Here is a 17,339-nt window from a genome sequence, read left to right as displayed (position 1 = left end):
TGTTACATCCCCCTTCGTATCCCTAGCACCCAGCCCCAAGCCCCTGGATGGGCCTTCTTCAGGGGATACTTGTTGAATACATGGGTGAGCGGTTGAAGCCACAAAGAACAATTCAGAGATTAAAATGCTACCATGCTAACATCTGATCCAATCCTCACTTCCCTTGGCTTTTATCCAAATGAGTTGAAAAACTATATCCACACAAAAATCTGCACATGCATGTTTACAGTACCTTGATAAATACTGATTTTTGAGGTTTATGGGACAGATGTATTTGAAGAAATGTTACAATGTCTAAAACCTCTATACAGTCTTAATTTCCAGGCATGCCACTCAGTGGTAGTTTTGATATAATGCATAATAAAAAGCTTTTAGAACCCCAAATGCACAAAGTGCCATCTAGTCCAGTCCCTGAGTCATTAATTCACAAGGAAAGCTCACAGAATAGCTTTACCTGAGCCAAGAGCAAAACTTGGAAGTGCTCAAGATGCCCTTCAGTAGGTGGATGGGTAAATAAACTGTGGCCCATCCACACAATGGAATATTATTTAGCACCAAAAAAAAAAAAAATGAGCGATCAAACCATTAAAGGACATGGAGGAAACTAAAATGCATACTGCCAAATGGAAGAGACCAATCCAAAAAGGCTATGTAGTATACAATTCCAACTGCACGGCATTCTGGAAAAGTCTATGGGAACAGTGGAAAGATCAGAGGTTGCCAGGGTTTAGAGAGGAGGGAAGATGAGGCAGAGCACAGAGGATTTTTAGGACAGTGAAAATGGTCTGCATGATACTATAATGATGGGTACTTGTCCAAACCCCTAGATCATCCAGTGCTAAGGGTGAACCCTAGTGTGAACTATGGACTTTAAGTGATGACGATGTGTCAATGTAGCTTCATCTGTTGGAACAATGAACCACTCTGGTGGGGGGTGTGGATGGTGGGGGGCGGGCTGTGCATGTGGGGCTGGAGGGAACTTATGGGAAATATCTTCTCTTTCATCTCAAAGTTGCTGGGAACCTAAAAGTGCGCTAAAAAAAGTCTTTTTTTTTTTTTTAAAGCAGATTACCAAGAAAAAAGCTATAATGCTAAAAATAATTATGAATTTATAGCTGTAGGGAAGTGGGGAAAGAGCTCATTTATATGGGGGATTGAGTAAGACAAACGAATGCTAAAGAAGAGAGTAACAGAATTCTAGTGTGTGTGTGTGTGTGTGTGTGTGTGTGTGCACGCGCGCACACATGTGTGTGTGTTTTCCTTTCTACTGGGCAGTATACTATGTCAGGCATTTTACAAACATTATCAAAATTAACCTCATTTAAGTAGTATCCTCTCTGCTTCCGAGAGGCTTAATTAAGCCACTTGACCAAGGTGGTCGGTGGTGGGACCATGGCTGGAGCCCTGCTCGTTGTCCGACTCCAGCGTCGTGCTCCGAGCCGTTATGCAATGTAGACATCAAATCTGGAATAAATAGAGCGGGAGGAATGACTCTTCTCCCTGAAAGCTGTTTTTAGTTGTTGTGTTGACTGGTGACCAAAATTGCTGACTGGGTAGGACAGTCCCCTCCAGAGACCCCGAGGGATGCCAGGAAAGCTCAGGCCTGGTGCAAATGGATACGAGGGGATAGAAGGAGCCAGAATAGGGGGAGGAAGGGGTAAGGGCCTGTGGAGTACTCTGTGTGGGGCTTCGGAAGCTTGGGGGCCAGGCCTCCTTAAATGGATAGGACACTTTGGTGACGCACGTGATCCGGAAGGCTTCCTGGGTCTTCTGAGGGGCCTCCCAAGAGCACAGGGGTTGAGCCAACAGAAGGAGATAGAAGGAGGCAGGGCCAGGAAACAGCAGAAGGAAAGGCCTGGCCTCAACAACGCCAGCCTCTCTGATCAGAGGGTTTCAAAGGGAGGGGTTCACAATTTGGCGTCTCCCTCTTTTTCCGGCCCTTCCTTACTTGTGCTCTCTTTCTCTCAAAGATAAATAAAGAAACATTTTAAAAGATCCATTCAAATCTATATCAAATCATATCATATCATATATGTTATATGATGTCATGCCATGTGAAGAGGCAAGGGAGGCACAAAGAGCAGACCGGGCGGAGGCCACCACCTTAGCAAAGGCCCTGGGGTAGGAATACATTTGTGTGTTCAAGGAACGAAAAGAAGGCCATAGTCTCTGGAGCAGAGCGACTGAGTGGGAGGGGCGTGGGGGGGGGCCACTCCCGCAGAGCCGGGTGCACCCAATTGCACCCAAATGCAAGGGGAAGACAGACAGGCTTTAAACACAGGTGTATCGAGACTTGAGGTATAATTTTTTTTTAATGTTTTTTTTATTTATTTCTAGGAGGGAGAGAGAGAGAGAGACAGCGTGAGCAGGGGAGGGTCAGAGAGAGAGGGAGTCACAGACTGAAGCAGGCTCCAGGCTCTGAGCTGGCAGTCAGCACAGAGCCCGACGCGGGGCTTGAACCCACGAACCGCGAGATCATGACCTAAGCGAAAGTCGGACGCTTAACCGACTAAGCCACCCAGGCGCCCCTGGGGTATAATTTTTAAAGGGCCACTTTGTTGTCCTGTGGCGCGTGGATTAGGGTGGCACGCGGGAGCAGGGATGGATTGGGGGGCTCTCAGGAAGATTCCCAGCAGCCCGTGCCTGAGGTGAGGGAGGCTCGGGGGGCGGCAGTGGACAAAGAGGCAAGTGGGGCACGTTCAGGATGCGTTACAGCAGCGGAGCCTCTGGGAATCCTAGGATCCTTCCCCGCTAGGAGGCTCTCATCAATAGGAGCCTTTCTAAGAGGGTCCCCTGGGGTAACTGCCTCCCTAGCATCCCCACACCCCTGCACAGGCCGGGCAGCTTCAGGACTGCCTTTGTTTTCAATCTGCTCTGGTGCTTGTGATTAAATTGATCTGCATGTAATTGATGTCGCTTCTCGCCAACCTGCAGAGCGGACCCGGAGCCGTATCAACGGGGCCGCATTGTTTTCCACCACAAAATCTCAACAAAAATCTCCTCCCTTCCCCTTACCAGAGGAAGGGATGGGGGGAGGGAGGGGTGCATCCAGTAAGGAAAACAAAAATCTTGGCTCCTGTAATCCTTCTGGTTCCTGAAGAGTGTCAGCCAGGGTTTTAAGACAACACATGTTCCCAGAAAACAGCCCTGGCTTGGAGACAGGCGGTATCCCATTCAAATCCCAAACAGATAAATCACCGCTTCTCACCAGCTCCAGTTAGTGGCGTCAGAAATCAGAAGAGCCTGCATAGGCACTGTGGTGGGGTTCTGTCACGTTGGAGGCGCTTACGAGAATCGAGATGCAGCCTAAATGCGGAGTGGTGGTGTGTGTAAATAACCAATTATGAGGGTTTTTAAAGGAGAAGCTTGTTTGCTTCTGAGAGACAGATTCACCCCCGCGGAACTCGCTTTTGCCTTTGCACGATATGGATGTAATTTCAAGTATCCCTGGGTGTTCTCCTTGTGCTATTTATTTAAGGTGTTTATACAAGAATAAACTCTATCAAGATGAAGCAGGGTAGATTGAGAGGCTCTCGAAGCCGGAGTGATATTGATTACAATTGCAGAGGATTGTGGTGTCGGGTCACCTTCCCGCCATTGATTGTTGATTGCTCTATAACACCCTCTTCTCCCGCCCCCCCCCCCCCTCCCCTCTGCCAATCACAGACACATTAATTGTGGGGACAAATTTAATCATTGCTCCTTTGCAGGACTGTTGAGATTCCCAGCCATTTTTCACACACAGTAAAACTGTGGCCGGCCTGCGGAAAGGGAATTCGGAGGGAAGCAGGCTGCTGCGGAAAGACACGATGCATTTCCCTCATTTAATGAGGAGAGCGGGAAGGCTAGTTAATACTCTCTGATTAAGCCTCTGTCTGAGGGTTGAGCTGGGCAGAAGAATGCAGGATCGACTCTTTCAACTGCTAGGAAAATTCTCCCATCTTTGTCAATAATGAGCGGCCCTCCACCCTCGGGGGGTGGGGGGTGTATGGCAGAAAATAAAACAGGCAAGCATACGAGCTACCTGCTTGGTTAGCCGGGCCTAATCCCAGCAGGGCCAGGGCAGCAATCACCAACTCTGGTTGGTGTTAATTTCATTCCCTCTGAAGCCTGTCTTGAAAAACAAACAAACAAACAAACAAACAAACAAAAACAACAAACTAAACAGTTTTTGGACGGCGAAGATTTTTATCTTGCCAATACAGATAGTTAAATGAATCCTTAACTAATTTTGCAGAGTAGGATCTGAATCCTTACCGGTTCAGATTTTCTCAATGTAATGCAAACAAGCCTCAGCATCCTTCTGCAGGCTGTCATTCATTCATCCATTCATTCATGGTGTAAGTGTTTTTGTGCTAAGTGCTCTGAATACAAGGGTCAACTAAACTTGCCTTTAAGGAGTTTATATTCTAGAAAGAGCAGTGCATTTAAAAAATTATTATTGTCATAAGAACACAAGATGAGGTCTATCTTCTCAAAAATTAAAAAAAAATTTTTTTAGATGTTTATTTTTGAGAGAGAAAGAGAGAGACAGAACACGAGCAGGGGAGTGGAGAGAGGGGGAGGGAGACACAGAATCTGAAACAGGCTCCAGGCTCGGAGCTGTCAGCACAAAACCCAACGCGGGGCTTGAACCCATGAACCATGAGATCATGACCAGAGCCAAGGTTGGATGAGCCACTCAGGCGCCCCTCCACGATTTTTAAAAGTGCAATATGTTATTGCTGGCTACAGGCACATTGCTACACAACTCTCCAGAGCTTATTTATCTTAGTTGACTGAAACTTTATGCCTGCTGCTGATTAAGAACTCTTCGTTTCTTCCCCCCTCCAGGCCCTGGCAACCCCTATTCCAGTCTTTGATTTTATGATTTTGCCTATTTTAAATGCCTCGTGTAAGTGGGATCATGCAGTACTTGTCTTTCTGTATTTGGCTTATTTTGTCACTGTCCATCCCTGTTGTTGCAAATGGCGGGATTTCCTTCTTTTCTAAGGTTGCGTAGTATTCCACTGTGTGTATAGGTCACAGTTTCTTTATCCGTTCATCTGTCTGTGGGCATTTAAGTTGTTTCTGCATCTTAGCCATTGTGAATAGTACTGCAGTGGGCATATCAGAGCATACGAATGGCCAACAGGTATATGAAAACATGTTGTCATGAATTATCAGGGAAATACAAGCAAAACCACGGGGAGATGTTATCTCATCTATGTCAGGATGGCATTGCCAAGAAAACAAAAAACAAAACAAAACAAAACAAAAACCCAAAAGACCAGTGCTGGTGAGGATATAGAGAAAGTGGAACACGTGAGCACTGTGGGTGGGAATGCCACAGGGTGCAGCCGCTGGGCAGTTACCCCCCCCCAAAAAAAAAAGCAGAACTACCATGGGAACCAGCAATCCCACATCTGGAAACATATCCAAAAAACATTGAAATCAGAATCTCAAAGAGATGTTAGCACATGTGTGTGCACTATGTGTCAGAGCTTTATGGCACATGTCAGCATTACCTGAAAGGGTTGTCAGAATCTCAGTTGCTGGGCTCTGTCCCCGGCCAGAGCTTCTGACTCAACAGGTCTAGGGTAGCGCTCTGGAGTTTTCCATTTCCCAGCAGTGCCCTGGGGTACCGCGGCTGCTGGTCCAGGGAACCCCACTTTGAGAACCACTTTGCAGCAGTTGAGCAGTGCATATCAAGTCTTGTTGCACATTAAAAATCCCTCCTACACTGTTGATGGGAATGTAAACTGGTGCAGCCCCTCTGGAAAACAGTGTGGAGGTTCCTCAAAAAATTAATAATAGAACTCCCCTATGACCCATCAATAGCACTGCTAGGAATTTACCCAAGGGATACAGGAGTGCTGATGCATAGGGGCACATGTTCCCCAATGTTCACAGCAGCACTCTCAACAATAGCCGAAACATGGAAAGAGCCTAAGTGTCTATCAACTGATGGATGGATCAAGAAGATGTGGTTTGGGGCGCCTGCGTGGCTCAGTCGGTTAAGCGTCTGACTTCGGCTCAGGTCATGATCTCACGGTTCGTGGGTTCAAGCCCCGCGTCAGGCTCTGTGCTGACAGCTCAGAGCCTGGAGCCTGTTTCAGATTCTGTGTCCCTCTCTCGCTCTGCTCCTTCCCTGCTCATTCTCTGTCTCTCTCACTCTCTCAAGGATAAATAAACATTAAAAATTAAAAAAACAAGATGTGGTTTATCTATACAATGGAATACTACATGACAATGAGAAAGAATGAAATCTGGCCATGTGTAGCAACATGGATGGAACCTGAGGGTGCTATGCTGAGCGAAATAAGTCAGGCAGAGAAGGACAGATATCATATGTTTGCACGTATAGGAGGGTTAGGAGGAACTTAACGGAGGACCATGGGGGAGAAGAAGAGGGGAAATAGTGGGGGAGAGGGAGAGAGGCAAACCATGAGAGACTCTTGAATGCCGAGAACAAACTGAGGGCTGATGGGGGTGTGGGGGGGAGGAGGTGATGGGCATGGAGGAGGGCACTTGTGGGGATGAGCACTGGGTGTTATATGGAAACCAACTTGACAATAAACTATTTAAAATAAAATAATAAATAAAGGGTAAAAAGAAAAAGAAATAAAAAAATAAAAATCACCTTTTGGGAGCTTTTCAACAAATCCCAATGCCTGGGGGGGGGGGAATGGGGGGAGGGGGACAGGGACCCCTCATAGGTGATTCCGATTTAACTGGTCCCAGCTGGGCTCTGGGTATTGGTGCTTTTTGAAAAGAGCACCCAAGGTGAGTCTGTGCAGTTGAGTTGAAAAACACTTTTCTTAATGTAAATGTGAAGAGTAGATGATGGGAGCATTTAGCAGGGCGGCTCAGAGGCTGGCGGAGACCATTGGGCACTCCATTCCGGGTGCTAGCCCTGGCGAAGCACTCCGTCTTCCTGCCCTCAGTGTCCCCATCCATAACTTGTATTGTTGTGCAGAGCAAGGGAAGTCATACCCCTGCCTGGCACGAACAAGCCCTCGGTACGTGCTGGTGCTTCGTGTTGCTTTCAACGGGGGCGCTCAGTGGGTCTCTGCCAAGTTTTATTGAATTACAGAATATGTTTCAGTTAAACAGCACCTTGCCTGTTGAGATACCACAGAGGCTTACCCTCTTCGTCTTTCTTAGACCTGCCATTCGCCCTGGTGCCTTCTAGAGGAATCCCTGCCGTCTTCCTTCTTCGTTCAGACACCAACAGTGTGTCCTCCTGCTTCTCCAACAGCCCCAACTTCTTAGCAGAAGGGTCTTGTTTGCAGCTGTGGAAACATTCCACATCCAGGGTAACTAAGCAAGACACCCCGCCCTGGGACGTGTCTGATACACGTGTTGGAGCTGTGGTGCCAGGAGAGCAAATGGTACCCGAGAATAATTCCTCACACGAGCCCCAGGCACGTAGCGAAGGCTGTCGGAAGCCAGAGGACCCATTAAAAAATGGTTGATTGACAGTCAAGTTTGTTCCTCTTTCTGTCGCTCTCTTGTGACCTGCTGTGGTTTGTGCTGTGTGAATTTTTTTTTAAAGACTCATTCACTTCCCCGGGGGTGGGGGCAGGGAGGAGACGGTGCGGCCGACAGGAAGTTGGGGCAAGAGAGTAGGGGTGTGGGCATGAGGGTGAAAGGCACAGGCAGGGGGTCCTGGGCAGGTTTAGAAAGCTGGGGATGCACAGAGGGGAGAGGCATAGAAGACAATGTGCCTTCTTGTGTAGCCTGGTTGGACCTCACATATGCTAGGCTTCTACGTGGCACCGCCGAGGCCAGCATTCCAGAATAGTCTCAGGTTGGGGAAAGCAGGGAAGTGGTTACAGGACCAGGTGCCCAGAGGCGCTTATAAACAGCCCGGCTTGCCTTTTATCCAGGTTATCTGGGGAGACGTGGCCTCCTGTGGGTCATCCACAGATTGGAGACAGTGTGGCCGGGTGGTCGAGAAAGCCAGCTCCGGGATCCGAAACAAGCCTGGGGCGGAAGTCCTTGCCGCCAACCCTCACCAGGTTGCCTGACCTTGGTTAAGATTTTGGTTGTTCATCTGTAAAATGGGTATAAATAGAGTCTGGTAGCCAGAGCACAGGGTTGTCACGAGGACTGAACACGAGATCGTGTTTGTGAAGTATTTATACTGCCTGGTGCGTGGTACCTTCTGCCTTTCTTCCATCCGACAACTGTTTATTTATTAAGCCTGACTGTGTGCCTGGCGCCACTCAAGGAGCAGGCGCACGGGGGTGACTAAGGCAGGCGACGCCCTTGCTCTCGAAAAATGTACATCTTATTACAGAGAGACTGGATAGACAACAATAAATAAACAAGGGGGCGGGAGAAGCAGCACTAAATGCTGTGCTGAAAATTAAAATAAGGTGCCTCTTATACCTACTCAAATAAGGGCCTCTTTTCCACTGGGGGACAAGATAAGGTGTCTGTGAGAGGGGACCTTTAAGCTGACATCTGTGTGATGAAGAGGCAGCCTTCTGGGCAAGGGGACCGGCATGTGCAAAGGCCCCGAGTCTGGAGTGTGGAGAGGGACAGGCACAGGAAGGAGGCCGGGGTGGCTGCCACAAAATGGACTAGGCAGACAGCAAAGGAGAGAAATGGCGGGCAGAGGCGGGACCCACACTGTGGAGGGCCCCCCGGGCTCTGGGAAGGATTCGGATGTTCTCCCGAGGCCAGTAGGAAGCCCTGGGAGGGCTTGAACAGGTGACAGAGTGACTTGGTCTGATTTCTCTTTGGAGATGATCTCTGGGGGCGGGCGGGGGGAGCGGGGACAATGGAATGCAGGGGTGAGACCAGAAGAGGGGGAGCAGCCAGGGAGCTCCTGCCATCTTGCGGGGGGCGGGGGGTGCCAGCAGCTCAGCCGGCCTGTGTGCCCTCATTTGGGATGACAGCTGGGGGTAGAACCTCCAGTCGGGCCCCTCCCCCTCCCCCCTCTTCCCAACTGCAGTGGCTGGAGCAAGGGCTTGACCCTCCTCACTGCGCACCCCCAGCCTCAGTGAGGCGAGCTGGAGAGAAAACCCCTCCGGCTCCTGGGTCCCTGAGCTCGCCCGCCATTCCCTGCAGGGAGCCCGCACATGGGCCTTCCACTGCCTGCCTGGGAAGCGGCTCTCTGACGGGGCCGGTTGACCCGAGGATGGTGCCGGGCGGTGCCCAGGGGTCGTCTGGATCACGTCTGCTCTTGGAAGCAAGCACCTCACCAACATGTGTGGGAAACACGTGCCCTCTGCCTGCTGTCCGGACACCTGGCCAACTGTTAGGAAGTTGCTTGGAATCCGCATCTCCAGCGTGCTGGGTGCATCTGAGTTGGGCACCCGGGGGCCTGAGCCCTGACGACTGACTGGCCGGGGTCTAACCGAAGGCCACGGGCCTCTGGGGTTGACAGGAATTAGAGAAACAGGATGAGGAAGGATGGCTCTGCAGAAAGTGTCCCCTGTCCATGCGATGTGGCACCAAGTCCCCTAGCGGGTGACAGCCAGGGCCTATCGGGAGTCCCCACTCCCCAGCCTGTCTCATGCAACCTGAGAATCAGATTTTCCATTAAAATAAATTTCTCCTCCTTGGCTGACGTCTTATCTAAGCCCCCAACTTGAAGAAATCACTCCCTGTTCTGTGCTTTTCTTTTTTTCTAGCTATCTTTGTATTCCTTCCATTTTTATAGCCCATCATTTTATACGTGAACCAAGTACTAAACAAGCATTATTACTGCTTTGCGCACCGTGCATCACAGAGGCATAAATCCCACATTAACCCCATCCTAAGGAGCGGCTGAGTGCATTTTAATAAATGTCCCAAATGGTTTTAGTGTCTAGTAGTCAAACGGAATAAAAAACGCACGCGCATTACGGGATGTTATGAACCTTTCTATCAAAAGTAATAATAAACAGACTGCTTGTTGAGCTTGGTGATTGGGTTACATTTTTAAACAGTATATTGAGAGACAAATCAAGGTAGAGCTGAGATGATTATGTGATATGATCCGAGGGGGCCCCCACCACTGCCAGGGGTTTGCTGTCTGAGCATTAAGCCTCCCTCCCACCCCCGGTGCTGTGTTTGCATTCCGAGCCCTCACCCTAAATGGTAGCAAGAGAAACGAGCAAATTAAGAAATCTCTGCTGCGCTCGGATATTTAATATAAGCAGCCAGATAAAGGCAGGGACGCACATCATTTGTCAGTTGAATAAAAATTCAGATGAGGTATTTTCCTGACGCCGTGCCAGGCACCATTAGGAAAGCATTTTATTTTCCTGTGTCAGTGACGGCATGCAGTTGGGGCCAAACTTCATCAGCCCACAAGGTGTTACTTGAAATCACGCACAGTGCCGACTTCCAGCTTGGGCGGCCCATCCAGATGCCACGACTCTTGTCCCCAGCAAGCTTTTCTCCCTCCCCTATATGGGATCTCCACTCGGAAAGCTCCAGAAGCTATTTAACCATTTTGGTCAGCAATGCGGAGTAGACAGAGTGCCGGTGGCCACTTTCGATGTGCAGATGTTTTGGTTTGGGCACATCTGTAGGCAATCACGCTGCTTTCTGGGCAGGAACGGTGTTTTATTATGGGATTATATGTGTAATCTTGGATAAATAGTAGAAATTGGAGTACTTCAGTTGGAAGACTTGTTTTCTCTCCCAGAGAGCAGTGTAAATAGCAAACCAGAAATCATTCGCTCATTATGGAAGCAATAATCGAACTGGCCGGTCTTCTGCCTTCAGGCTGGATCTCGGAGGTCAGTGTGAAATTCTGGGCAAGCAAGTTGTCTGAAGGGTGTCAGGCTGGGCACAGGGTCCAGCTCTTCCCGTGACGGGGCTGCCATTTGCTCCTTGGTCGCCAGGGGATCCTGGCCATGTCGCAGCGCCTCATTGCAGTTTGGGGGCGTGGGCTCTTCTTCTACCCCTGGCCCAATGTTTTCGCCACCAAGTGTGAGAAATGCTAAAATGTGGAGGTAGGGCGGGGGCGGTCTAGGCTGTTACTGATACCTTTCTCCAATTCTGGTAATGCACATAATGATGTGACTCAGTTTTGTTTTACATTTCCAAAACAGATGTACCAAATCCCTGTAAACCGATCTATGGTAATGCACTTAATTTTAATCTTCAATGTTAAAAGTAAAAACTGATCACTTAAAGCAAAAACATGTGTCACTTCTCCATAAGCTGGCACGGGACCCAGGCTCCTTCTTGCCACTTAACTGTTTTGGCTCTGTCCTTGGCCTTCTCTTCATTCTGTCCTTCTTGTTACTGCTCCTCCTTCTCCCTCACCACAAGGAATTTCACAAGGGGCTCCCCCATTACTAAGTGTCCTCTGTACCTTGTAACCTTGGGTGCTTCCCAGGTCCCAGTATGTGTCACTGGGCTGCAGTGAGTAGACTCTGAAAACTGCACGTCCACCACATTTTGGAGAGTTGGAAAAAGGTATTTCAAAGTCATGTTCGATTGTAGAGAAACACCGTAATGAATGGTCAGTAAAAAATGAGTGCTCCCTGACCAAGATGCTGGCTAAATATTAAACCAAGTTGGGTGATGATTGCCAAATATCTTTGCTCGTGCATAAGGACTCAAGTAAAAGCCCTGAGTTTTTCTTCTAGAAAATGGGTTGTGGCTTCATGGAGTGCCTGGCTGTCTCAGTGGGTAGAACATCTGACTCTTGATCTTGGGGTCATGAGCTTGAGCCCCATGTTGGATGTAGGGATCACTAATGAAATTTTTTAAAAAATTTTAAGAAAAGAAAAATGGGTTGAGCTTCTTAACATCCACTTGAATACTGCTTTAAGGCTCAACATAGGTGGTGATTAGGGAAGTCAGCCTGGAAATAACAAAGGAGTCTGGAATGTACAAAGAGGCACATCTTAGCGACGGTCAGAAGGGTTTGAAATGGTGGGATGCAAGGTAATAAGATCATCAGATCTCCAGACTTTGGTCATTACCAGCTGAGTGTACCACACCAGGCCAAGTTCTTCTGTGTAGTTCCTGGTGACCGTCACTGCATGCCATGGCATTGTTGAAATGTGTATCTTTGACCTTCAGATTAGGAGGAGTTGAAGGCAGATGGACATCTTTTGTGCCAGAGTTGGGTGGAAGTTGGGGGTCCAGATAACCATTGACTTCCGGGGTTGACTGCTGGGGAGCAGAGGTTGGTATTTTGAGGGCTCTGCGTGCCAGGTGGGGGCCAGGGTGGGGGCAGGACCATGTTACAGAGGGCATGCATGTACTCAGAAACTTCAGCCCTTGGCCTGAGGCGGATGGGTTACCTCAGAAGGAAGTGACATACTTGGTCTGTGACTTAGAGCTCTTTGATAGCTCTGTGGGCGGGACTGAAGGCAAAGTAGATGTTGGTCCCTTTCAGGTCTGAGGCTCAGTCCTTTGCTCAACTTCCAGGACCGTGGCACTGCTGAGGCATCTCGTCCCGATGTGGGCCTCCCCTTCTGCTCCTTGCGCTTCCTGTTCTGGCCTTGTCTTCCTTCCTTCCTTCCTTCCTTCCTTCCTTTCTTTCTTTTCTTTCTTTCTTTCTATTTTTATTTTTTTAATGTTTTTATTATTTTATTATTTTATTTTATTATTATTTTATTTTATTATTGTTTTATTTTTTAATGTTTATTTATTTTGAGAGATAGAGAAAGATAGAGCATGAGTGGGGGAGGGGCAGAGAAAGAGGGCGACACAGAATCCGAAGCAGGCTCCAAGCTCCGAGCTGTCAGCACAGAGCCTGACGTGGGGCTCGAACCCATGGACTGCGAGATCATGACCTGAGCCAAAGTCAGATGCTTAATTGGCTAAGCCTCCAGGCGCCCCTATCCCTGTCTTTCTAAAGGCTTCTGTATCCAAGATTCCGATACCTCCTTCCCCCTTCTCAGATCCCACATTCCTTGTCGTGGCCAAAATCTAGAGAGAGCTCTTTCCTTCGAGTGAAACCCATCAGAGGAAAGGGCAGAAGGCCTTGTGGGACAAGACCAACGGCATCAGAATCTTTTGGAGGTCTCCTGGAAACACAGTTTTCTGGGCCCTTCTTGTAGAGTTTCTGGTCCAGCGGGTCTGGGGTCGGGCCTGTGAATCTGCATTTCTAACCAGCTCCTGGGGCTGTGGGTGTTCCGGGGAGCATACTCGAAGTAGCAGCAATAAGAATCTTTGTGTCCTCAGCCCCCGCTTCATCTTGTTTGGTAGGTTCTGGAATATGCAGAGGCCAGATGGCACAAGTGGAGATATTTTCCTAAGGGAGCTTTGGAAACTAAAGGCAGAGAAAGGGTCCTGTGGCCGAGGCCCCCAGAGAGCCCGTGTGCTGCTCTTGAACTGTTGGGGGCAGAATCATCTCAGCTCTAACCTTACACAGAGGGTCCCGTTCTTCATCCAAAAACAACATGTCGAATGAGAATTCAATTTGGCAGGGGGACTTTCTGTTGAAGCATATTTCCCTTAATTTGATCACCCACGCAAGAGCCTTCCAGACACTTGGATGTAAGTTTTTAGAAATTCTGCTCATTTTCTCAGATATTTTCATTCTTAAACATTTGGTTGGGGGCATGGGGGGGGTGGCTGAGAGGTAGAGAGAGAGACATTCAGACAGACGTTAGTCAACTGGAAACTGGAATTTCCAGCGAGGAGTTAGAAGATTCTGGAAAGACACAGAAACGGTGTTGTGGAGAGACTCACATTTGGGAGCCACGCCCACATGGTGGGCATTTCCAGGCCTGCCACTCACGGGTGCAGGGCACCGTGCAGCCCTGGGTAGGTCATCTGACCTCTCTCCACCATAGTTTCCTTGCCCAGGCGGGACACAGACAGAATTAACACAGTGGTTATAAGCACAGCTCACTGTGTCAGGTGATGGCAATTTCCAGTGTATCGCCTCATGTAACCCCTGCAGCAAGCCCATGGGACCAGCACTAGTATCTGAACCCAGACTAGACTGTGGTGAGTGAGACCCTCACTGCAGATACAAGATTTAGGGGGTGCCAATGAACTCAATAAATCAATAAAATATTTTTCCATGTTTATTAATTTATTTTGAGTGAGGGCAGAGGGAGAGGGAGAGAGGATCCCAAGCAGACCCCACGCTGTGAGTGCAGAGCCCTATACGGGGCTCGATCTCAGGAACTGTGAGATCATGACCTGAGCTGACACCAAGAGTTGGATGCATCACCAACTGAGCTATCTGGGTGCCCCAAGAAAATATCTTAATGCAATTTTTATTTGTATTTATTTATTTTTCTAAAATTTTTAAAATGTTTTTATTTTTATTTTCTATTTTTGAGAGAGAGAGAGAGAGACAACATGAAAAGGGGACGGTTAGAGAGAGAGGGAGATACAGAATCCAAAGACAGTCTCTAGGTTCTGAGCTAGCTGTCAGCGCAGAGCCCGATGCAGGGCTCGAACCCACGAACTGCGAGATCATGACCAGAGCCCAAGTCGGACGCTTAACCGCCTAAGCCACCCAGGCGCCCCTTAATGCAATTTTTAAAAAGCAAATGCAAAAAAGAAATCCACGGTGAACAAACTATCGATGTTTGAAGGCACCCCTGGTGTGATTCAGCTTCACCCTAATCCTGGCCCTGCATCACTCCATCCATTTACAGATGAAGAGACTGAGGCTTTGGGGGATGATGTCTCCTCCTGCCTTATAATTCAGGCGCCTTCATTCTGCTCTGAATGGTCCTCCATGGGCCTCCATCCACTCGCTCGTCACCGGGGAACAGGAAAAAGAGACAGTAACTTGCAAGGAAGCCAAGGCAGCTGGGCCATTGGGCTGCAGACAGGGAGACCACTTAACATGCATCAAGAACCTGCGGCGCCCTTTGAAATCGAAATGTACCAGGAAGCATCCTTGTAAACTTAGCTCTTTCGTCTTTCGGGGGCACCTGGCTGTACTTCAGAGAGAAATCGGATGAAGCAAAGACAAGCCCATTGTCAGTGACCACAGGTGGGAAGGAACGGAGAATTTGACGCCAGAAGAGAGCATGTGGCTACTTGAAAGACATCACCCAGTGGAAGGAGGAAGGAGCAGCACATAATCATATTTTTCTTTTCCTTTTCGTTTTTTTTAAATGACTTTCACAAACATGAGTTCATCTATTCGCGGCAAGACAGAGACAGTGATGTTTGTTTTACTCTTGAGAAAACGGAAGCGCAGAGAAGGTACGGAATTAACTTCCAGTAGGTGCTATGGCTGCTGCTTCCTTGGGAGTCAGGGAGGCTTGGGACTCAGGTCCCCTGCTTCCATTCCTGTCCCTTTTTCTACCAATTCCATCTCACCCACTGCACAGACCATTACGCTCATTACACAGGACTCGTCTTGATTAAACTCCCCAGTGAGCCCTAAGCTCATGATGCCTCTGAACTGGAAGGTACTGGTAGTTCTCTTGCCCAAATGCTACGTGCCGTGAATGCACCCGCTCTCCCCTCGCTGTGCGTGTGCAAGTTACTCTTCGCACCAGCGTTCTGGACTTTGCACTCTTCATCGGCTCCATTTCGTTGTGCTTCTGTCGTGATCTTTCTGGATGGCAATCCCGTCATTGGCTTCTGTGCAAGAGGGGTATCATGGCTTAGCCCCGATGAGCCAGGCCTCCCTGCACCCGTGGGCCTCACAGTGTGATGCCACTGCCCCTCTCAGCAGTAGGTGGAGTCTATTTCCGGTCATGGGCTTGTTTCAACCTACAGAATGTGGCCAAAGGGAGGCTGAATTATTCACAGTAGCCCCACGGTGGAAACGGCCCAAGTGTCCTTGGACAGCTGAATGGATGAACAAATGAGTTCATTTGTTCTATTCACTCAATGGAATGTTATTCAGCCTTAAAAAGGAGGGGAATTCTCACACCTACTGCAACAGAGATGAACCTATGAAATGAAATGAGCCGCTTATAAATGGGCAAACACTGTACAACTGACTCCCCTTCTGTGGGATACCCAGGAGCCAGGGGGAATGGGGTGTGGGGACGGAGTGTTTTACAGGTACAGTTTCTCTTCGGGAAGGTGAAAAAGTTCTGGAGATGGATGGTGGGGATGGTGATACGGCCACATGGTTGTGCTTATTGGTCACTGAATTATACCCTCAAAAACGATTTAAAGTGGTAACTCTTATGCTGTATGAGTTTTATCACAATAAAAGTAAACTGGGGGTGGGGGGACTCCTGGGTGGCTCAGTCAGTTAAGCGTCCAAGTCTTGATTTTGGCTCAACTCATGATATCCTGGTTTGTGGGTTCGAGCCCCACATTGGGCTTCAGGCTGACAGCTCGGAGCCTGCTTGGGATCTCAATCTCTGTCCCTCTCTCTTTTTTCTAAATAAATAAGTAAATAAACCTTAGAAAAAGAAAATATTTTTTAAAAAGGCAATTAAGAATAAATGTTTGAAACACATGAGGCTGGGGGAGTGGAGCGAGGCCTGAAGGGGCTCGGCAGCTTCTGCCTTGGTTCGGAAAGCCGGCCCAACCTTCCAGAGTGTAAGGGGCTGCTTGGAGGGGCCTGAGGCACCCAGCTGGCAGCCAGGGTGAGCAAGGCCGGGGGTACTTTCCAGCCCAGCAGACTCTCCAGCTGACTTATGTTGCACAAGTGAGTCTAGGTGAAACCTGAGGAAGAAATATCCGGCCAGCCCACGGAACCAGGAGGAAGGATAATATTGTTCCTTTAAGCTGATCCATGTGTCTTTCCTTTTAGTTACTAAACACTGTTCTCCACTCCTTTGTCCGTGGCTTTGGGGAGGACACGTATTGTGCTATTCCATCCAACTCCAATTAGGGATTATATTCTTTCCTTTTAAAACACAAAACAGGGGCGCCTGGGTGGTTCAGTTGGTTAAGCGTCTGACTTCGGCTCAGGTCATAATCTCAAGGTTTGTGGGTTCGAGCGCCACGTCGGGCTCGGTGCTAACAGCCAGCTCAGAGCCTGGAACCTGTTTCAGATTCTGTGTCTCCCTCTCTCTCTGACCCTCCCCTGCTCATGCTGTCTCTCTCTCTCTCTCTCTCTCTCTCTCTCTCTCAGAAATAATTTTTTAAAAAAACATTAAAAAAATTAAAAAAACCATAAAACAAAAAACAAGATTGTCCGTTTCATTGTCACACTCTAGCTAGGGATTTCCATCCTACCAAACTGAGTGATTGTTTGGAGGGTCAGAACCTTGAGTTTCATACCATCCTAAAGGCTCATGGGTGCCCCATGAACACTCATCTCCAAGCTATGGGCACACCCCCCTATGAACCTTCCCCAAATCCTTCATTAACTAAAGGTAACTGTTTTCCTATTACCTCAGAGGAGGCCAAGCTCCTAGGAAATCCATTGTTCACAGTTCTCCAGGTTGCACAATAACTTAACAGGGCTTTCTTAACCAAGTCAGTTAGAGTTTAGGTCAATGAAACATGGA

The sequence above is a fragment of the Hyaena hyaena genome, unplaced genomic scaffold (genome assembly GCF_003009895.1).
Source record: "Hyaena hyaena isolate Hyena2069 unplaced genomic scaffold, ASM300989v1 scaffold_7, whole genome shotgun sequence".
NCBI classification, from domain to species: Eukaryota; Metazoa; Chordata; class Mammalia; order Carnivora; family Hyaenidae; genus Hyaena; species Hyaena hyaena.
The sequence above is the reverse complement of the archived record's forward strand: the minus strand, read 5'-3'. Positions refer to the sequence as shown.